The sequence below is a fragment of the Triticum urartu genome, chromosome 3A, assembly GCF_056163025.1.
Source record: "Triticum urartu cultivar PI428250 chromosome 3A, HENAU_Tu73, whole genome shotgun sequence".
NCBI classification, from domain to species: domain Eukaryota; kingdom Viridiplantae; phylum Streptophyta; class Magnoliopsida; order Poales; family Poaceae; genus Triticum; species Triticum urartu.
This window is the reverse complement of record NC_141875.1, coordinates 640,765,794-640,772,789: the sequence shown is the minus strand read 5'-3', so window position 1 is coordinate 640,772,789 and position 6,996 is coordinate 640,765,794.

The following is a 6,996-nucleotide window of genomic DNA, read 5'->3' as shown; positions in this document are numbered from 1 at the left end:
ATTATTCTCAGAGGCATATTAACACCCATGCCTTCTTTTCAGGAAAAAGAGGGCTCGCCGGACTATACCTGGAGAGGCTACCAATCGCGCCTCCACAAGCCAGGCTCCAAGGCCGGATTCGGAGGCGGAAACGAATACGAGGCGTGCACCAGGTGCTCCTCCGACAGAGGATGCGGATAAACTGTCCGCCACCCATTCCGAGGTGGAAAGTGCCATGAACCACAGGCGTTGCCGGACTGTTCTTCGTGACGCCTGTTTCTCCCAAGAGGCATTGGATGCCTTCAACTCGGGAGATGCGCACCTCCGTGCCGCTCAAAATGGTCTAGCTAGAGCCATGGAGCAGTATGTAAAAGACATACGGGTGAGAACATTTGGTGATTATATATATCAGTAGCCCCTGAGACTTGAAACAGTTAGGATAACTGATTTAAGGATCATTTGTTATGCGGGTTCTTACAGAAAAGAATACTCAACTGTCCCAGGAGCTGGAAGAGTGCAAAGCCGAACTTCAGGCCGCACTGGCCGCAGCAGGGGAGCCCAAAGAGACCCCCTCTGGTAACATATCCTTCAAATGATAAGTATCATATAGAATGCGGCGTGTATGTAGATCTGATGATAAAATTGCAGATGACACTGGAGTAAATCCGGATAAGCAACAACTCCAACGCCAGCTGAAGGCCGGTGATAACGTGCTTACGAGGGTGAGGCAGGAGAAAAATGATCTCCAAGATGCCAACACCAAGCTGGGCGTGGAACTACAAGATGTTCGTGCCCAACTGTCAGACTCTGTCAAGGAAAATCGACGGCTTCGACGTGGCATATTTAGTAAGTGCTTGAACGAACTTTGAAAAAGAGTTTGGCGACGAAGCTGGCTGACAGAGTTGTGTCTGTAGGTATGCTAACAGGTCGTCCTGCCGAGGAAATGCCCGGTTCAACGGGTGACCTTCGTCCCGAGCTCTCACAGCTGCACGAACGAGTTCGGTAGGTGATGCAAGGCGTTGCCCAGGCCTTGTTGCCATCCGTCTCCATACCCGAAGGCCTCGGAGAGCTTGCAGAAAAGCTAAAGGGAGAGCAGCGGCGCTTCCGATTATGGAAGATATCGGCCTGCCGTCAGTGCACCAGGGAAGCCTGGGCAATGGTGAATACATGGTACACGAAGGCTGACCCGAACCACATGGCCGAAGTCGGACCTGTGGGGCCCGATGGGAAGGAGATCCCTGTGAGCTTAGTGTACGGCCAAGTAGAATTGGCCGCAAAGTATTCTCAACAGGACTGTAGACTAGACAGCCTATTGGATGGTATTGAAGAGGAATTCAACCAGTCAAATTGACTATGTAATTTTAAAGTGACATGTATAATGCCTTCTAGCCGGATTATAGATCGTTTATCGTGGCGGACCTTTTCGCTTCAACCTCGGCACCCGACAGTCCGGAGTGTATCCGAATACCCTCTCGGTTATGTAAGAACCGGGGCATGCGTGGAGACCAGGCGTAGGGGTCATTAGTGCTTTATCAGACAAGTGCCCAACTAGTTATGTTATATTACATGGGTAGTAAGAAACATCTTCCAGGGAGAATAGTTCCGTTAAGGGTTCCTTTCCCTGGGTAAGCATGCCCTAAAGTGCATGTCCGGACTGTGACAAGAAGCACAGAAAAAGCATCTGGGGGCAGATATGGATAATAAATAAAATTCATCTTTTGTTCACCAACCGAATATTCCCTTAAGAACGCTAGCTTTCGGCTTCACCCAGTCTGAGGTACACGTCCGGCTGACCCGGCGGTAACAATCGCAGAGGTGCTCCCCTTATGCCCTAGCCGAATTAACGGGAACGTAGGGCATAAATACAAGAGCCAGGCAACCCAGCTTGGCCAAAATTTAAGTCATATCGATGCATATAATGGTGAAAAAAGGTACATGCGGAAGTATAACACATGTGTTGGGCGTGAGGCCCAGGTAAATAATTTAAGCTTCTGTGAAAGAAGCCCCCAGGTATGCAGAGTGCGGCTAGCGCATCTGTAATGTATGAATGAGGCACAAGGTGACCCTTGAAGGCCTAGAGAAATAGAAGAAAGAAAGGGAAACAAGACAGATGATGCATATGCAGAAAATGGACAAAGGGAGGGGACTAACATAAAGTCCGGTGCTAGGCCTAGAATCTTCGGAGCCTGGATGCGTTCCATGGGTTCGGCTCGAGTCGACTAGTCGATGCATCCCGCAGTCGGTACGCTCCACCGGTCAGAACTTGGTCGATAATGAAGGGACCTTTCCATTTGGGCTCGAGCTTGTTCTTTTTCTTATCCGGCAGCCGTAGAACTAGTTTGCCAACGTTATAAGTTTTGGCCCGTACTTCTCTGCTTTGGTATCTGCGAGCCTGTTGCTGGTAAAATGCGGAACGGGCTTTGGCTACGTCGCGCTCTTCCTCCAAGGTGTCCAGACTGTCCTGCCGATCGAGCTTGGCTTCTCTTTATTTGTACATGGGCACTCGAGGTGAGTCATGAATTATGTCACATGGCAGGACTGCCTCTGTGCCGTACACCATAAAAACGGTGTATATCCAGTACTACGATTCGGCGTGGTCCGCAGCCCCCAGAGTACGGAGTCAAGCTCCTCTACCCAGTGCGTGTCAGACTCCGTTAAGGAGCGCACTAATCTGGGTTTAATGCCGCTCATTATAAGACCATTTGCTCGTTCGACTTGACCGTTGGTTTGTGGGTGATAGACTGAAGCATAATCGAGCTTGATGCCCATTTTGCTGCACCAGAGTTTTACCTCGTCGTCCATGAAGTTCGTGCCATTATCAGTGAAGATGCTGTGGGGGACGCCGTAACAGTGTACAACCCCGGATATGAAATCTATCACCGGTCCGGATTCGGCTGTTTTAACCGGTTTAGCCTCTATCCATTTGGTGAATTTATCCACCATGACCAATAAGTATTTTTTTCTTGTGGGTTCCCCCTTTAAGGGGTCCAACCATGTCAAGCCCCCAGGCCGCGAAGGGCCATGTAATGGGGATTGTTTGGAGGGCGGTGGTGGCATGTGGCTTTGATTTGCAAAGAGCTGGCAACCGGCGCAACATTGGACCAAGTCCTGTGCATCTGCCCGGGCTGTTGGCCAATAGAATCCTGTATGGAAGGCCTTGCTTACAAGAGCCCGGGCTGCGGCGTGATGACCGCTGAGTCCGGTCTGGATTTCTGCCAAAAGGTTCCTCCCTTCCTCTTCGGAGATGCACCTTTGAAGGACTCCGGTAGCGCTTTTTTTTGTACAATTCTCCCACATGGACCCTGTAGGCCTTGGATCGCCGCACTATGCAGCGTGCCTCATTTTGGTCCTCCGGAAGTTCCTGTCTAGTTAGGTAGGCCAGGAATGGTTCTGTCCACGGGGCAATAATGACCATTATTTCGTGGGCTGATTGTGTTATTTCGGTGGCGGAGCCTCCGATTGTGTCAGAGAGTTCGGTATCAGGTATTTTGGCAGGGTCCGGACTGTTGTTACCGGTGTCCCCTTCCCATGCTACGGATGGCTTGAAAAGCCTTTCCAGAAATATGTTGGGAGGGACCGCATCGCGTTTTGCGCCGATGCGGGCGAGGATATCCGCCGCCTGATTGTTTTCCCAAGCCACATGGTGAAATTCGAGCCCCTCGAACCGAGCTGACATTTTTAGGACGGCATTGCGATAAGCTGCCATTTCGGATCCTTGGCATCAAAGTCTCCATTTATTTGGGATATCGTGAGGTTCGAATCTCCGCGCACCTCTAGGCGTTGAATGCCCATGGATACTGCCATCCGGAGACCATGTAGAAGGGCCTCATATTCGGCTGCGTTGTTGGAGTCCCTATACATTATCTGTAGTACGTATTGAACGGTGTCTCCTGTTGGGGACGTCAAAACAACGCCAGCCCCTAGACCAGCCAACATTTTGGAGCCGTCGAAGTGCATGATCCAGTTTGAATATGTGCCGTACTCTTTAGGGAGTTCGGCTTCCGTCCATTCAGCGACGAAGTCTGCCAAAACTTGCGACTTAATACCTCGCCATGGCTTGTAATTTATGTCGAATGGGAGGAGCTCAATGGCCCATTTGGCAATCCGTCCCGTCGCGTTGCGGTTGTTTATAATATCATTAAGTAGTACTTCCGAGGCTACCATTATCGAACACTCTTGAAAGTAGTGTCGCAGCTTTCGGGATGCCATAAATACCGCGTACGCTATCTTTTGATAATGCGGGTACCGTGATTTGCATGGAGTAAGGACAGTGGACACATAGTAAACCGGCTTTTGAAGGGGGAATTTGTGTCTGTCCACTTCTCGCTCGACGACGAGCACTGCGCTTACGACTTGATGAGTTACCGCAATGTATAATAGCATTGGTTCGCCAATGTTTGGCGCGGCCAGGACTCGGTTTGTTGCCAATATGGCTTTTATTTCGTTGAGTCCGGCCGTGGCGGCATCCGTCCACTCGAAGTGTTCGGTGCGCCGGAGGAGGCGATAAAGGGGTAATGCCTTTTCGCTCAAGCGGGAGATAAAGCGACTTAGAGCCGTCATGCATCCAGTCAATTTTTGTATTTGTTTGAGGTCTATTGGGGTAGCCAACTGTGACAATGCTCAGATTTTGGCCTGATTAGCTTCAATACCTCTACTGGAGACAATGAATCCCAGGAGCTTTCCGGCTGGTACGCCGAAAATGCATTTTTCCAGATTGAGCTTGATGTCATATGTTCGGAGGTTGTCGAATGTGAGCCTCAAGTCATCTACCAGAGTTTCGACATGCTTGGTTTTAACAACCACGTCATCTACGTATGCCTCCATTGTTTTCCAATCTGGTTTGCCAGACATGTCCGAATCATGCGCTGATATGTTGCGCCGGCGTTTTTGAGCCCGAAGGGCATTGTGTTGAAGCAGAATGGGCCGTATGGTGTGATGAATGCTGTTGCGGCTTGGTCTGGCTCTGCCATTTTAATTTGATGGTAGCCGGAGTATGCGTCGAGGAAACACAATGAATCGTTTCCTGCGGTAGCATCGATGATTTGATCGATGCGGGGGAGGGGGAAGGGATCCTTTGGGCAGGCCTTGTTAAGGTCCTTAAAATCGATGCACAAGCGCCAGGATTTTTCCTTCTTTGGTACCATCACCAGGTTTGCTAGCCAGTCCGGATGTTTTATGTCTCTGATGAATCCGGCCTCCAATAGCTTGGCTAGTTACTCTCCCATGGCTTGTCTTTTAGGTTCGGAGAAACGTCGAAGAGCCTGATTGACTGGCTTGAATCCTTTTAGGATATTTAGGCTGTGCTCAGCCAGCCTGCATGGGATTCCTGGCATGTCTGAAGGGTGCCAGGCAAAAATGTCCCAGTTCTCGCGTAGGAACTCTCGCAGTGCGGCGTCGACATCAGGGTTTAATTGTGCCCCAATGGAAGCTGTTTTTGTAGGGTCTGTTGGATGGACTTGGAATTTGACTATTTCGTCCGCCGGTTTAAAGGAGGTGGACTTGGATCTTTTATCGAGTATCACGTCGTCCCTATTCACCGTGGAGCGCAGCGTAGTTAGTTCCTTGGCCGCTAGGGCTTCGGATAGTGCCTCAAGGGCCAGTGCGGCTGTCTTATTTTCGGCGGGGAGTGCTATGTCCGGATCACTAGCAAGAGTGATGATTCCGTTGGGCCCGGGCATTTTGAGCTTCATGTACCCGTAATGGGGTATGGCTTGGAAGATTGTAAACGCCTCCCGCCCTAATAGAGCGTGGTATCCGCTGCTGAACGGGGCCACTTGGAATGTAATTTGTTCGGACCTATAATTATTCGGCGTGCCGAATACCACGTCTAGTGTGAGTTTTCCAGCACATCGTGCTTCCCGACTGGGGATGATTCCTCTAAAGGTTGTGCTACTTTGCTCAATGCGGCTCCAGTCTATTTCCATCTTTTAAAGAGTTTCCTCATAGATGAGGTTTAATCTGCTGCCGCCGTCCATGAGTACCTTAGTGAGTCGAAAGCCGTCCATGATTGGACTGAGGACCAGTGCGGCTGGTGCTCGGGCTGTTCGGAATTTAGGTTCGTCACTGGCATTGAAGGTAATAGCCATGTCACTCCAAGGATTTATTTCTGCTATGTGGCAGATTTCGGCCATGCTGCAGAGTGTTCGCTTGCATCTATTATTTGACGCGATGGTCTCAAAGACCGTTAACACCGTATTGTTGTCCACGGGATGGTGCTCTGTGGTCTTTGGGAGGAGTAGATCCTCACTACTTTTGGCCACCTGCCGGAGTATCCAACATGCTCTAAGGCTGTGCGTTGGTATTGCATCCGTTGTACTATGCATTTTGCAGGGTCCGTTGAGCCATCCCTCCAGTACGGTTCCTTGCCCAGTAGAGGGCTTTTGCTTTTTGGTAGTTAACCCAGGTGTATTGTGATAATGCACCCTTTTATTTCAGACTGGGTTTGTATTCAGGGCCGGATTATCCCAAAATTTTATTTCGGTTTTCCAGGCGCTTTCCATCGCACAGTACTTTCGTACTATGGACACCAAGTCGGCAAAGCGTGTAATTTCGCGACGACTTATGGCGTTGAGGATTCCCTTGTCCGTGCAATTATTACAGAAGAATGAAATTGCGTCTTCCTCGCGGCAGTCCTTTATCCTGTTCATGACCAGGAGGAATCTGGCCCAGTAATGGTGTACTGTTTATTCGGGATCTTGCCTAATTTGGGATAGATCGCGTATGTTTGGGTGGGTGGAATTGAATCCGAATCCTCACCCAATCTGAGACTCAGGGGCCAAGGAGTTTCCGAACTCGGAAGTTTGGATTCTTGGATGTTTTCCGATAAATCTAGCCCGCTTCCTGATTCTAGGTTCAGGCCTTGAGTGACGTCCTCCCCTCCGCGGGTATCCAGCTTGGAGGGATTGGGAATCTGGACATAGCTAGTACTTAAGATAGATGAACGATTGCCGCATTGTTCCTCCACCACTGCAACGTGATGGGTGACCTGGGGAGAGTTGATCTCTCTCAGATCGGGTT